Below are 749 nucleotides of genomic sequence, written 5' to 3'. Positions count from 1 at the left end.
ATATGGATATGGATATGGATATGGATATGGATATGGATATGGATATGGATATGGATATGGATATGGATATGGATATGGATATGGGATGGTGGTGTAGGATAAGGGTGAAAATGGGGATGGGATAAGGGTGGGGATGGGATGGGATGGCATGGGATGGGATGGGGATGGAGAAGGGAAGGGGGGTGAGATGGGAATGGGAAATGGAATATGTGGGATGGGATGGGATGGGATGGGAAGGAATGGGACACAGTGGGGTCAGTAGCTGGTCCTGAGCTTAGAGAGCCCTCCCCCGAACACCCCCCCCCATGGTGTTGTGCGCTGCGGGGTGTCCCCACTGAGTGGGGTTTACATGGGGGTTTATGGGGGTGGTATGGGGGTTTATGGGGTTTACAAGGGGGTTTATGGGGGTTTATGGGGCATCACCCACCCCCTACCTCGGTACCATTAGCTGGGGGGGGTCGTGGTGTTATATCACCCCCCCTCCATTGCGCAGAGCCATGAAGGTTGGGCTTATTTGCACCCATAGGAGCCCATCCCCACCCAGAGGGAGGGGTGGGGGGGTCTGCACTGCTCAGCCCACATCCCAAGGGGGGGAAGGGGCTGGGGGGAGGGGTTCTGCCCCACATCCCAAGGGGGATAAATGGGGGGGGGTTCTGCCCCACATCCCAAGGGGGGGAAGGGGCTGTGGGGGGTTCCCCACCTGCACCCTGGCCTCGGTCAGGTCGATCTTTAGGGCCAGCTCCTCCCGG

This window comes from Coturnix japonica, unplaced genomic scaffold (genome assembly GCF_001577835.2).
Source record: "Coturnix japonica isolate 7356 unplaced genomic scaffold, Coturnix japonica 2.1 chrUnrandom505, whole genome shotgun sequence".
Lineage (NCBI taxonomy): Eukaryota > Metazoa > Chordata > Aves > Galliformes > Phasianidae > Coturnix > Coturnix japonica.
Note: the sequence above shows the minus strand (reverse complement) of the source record.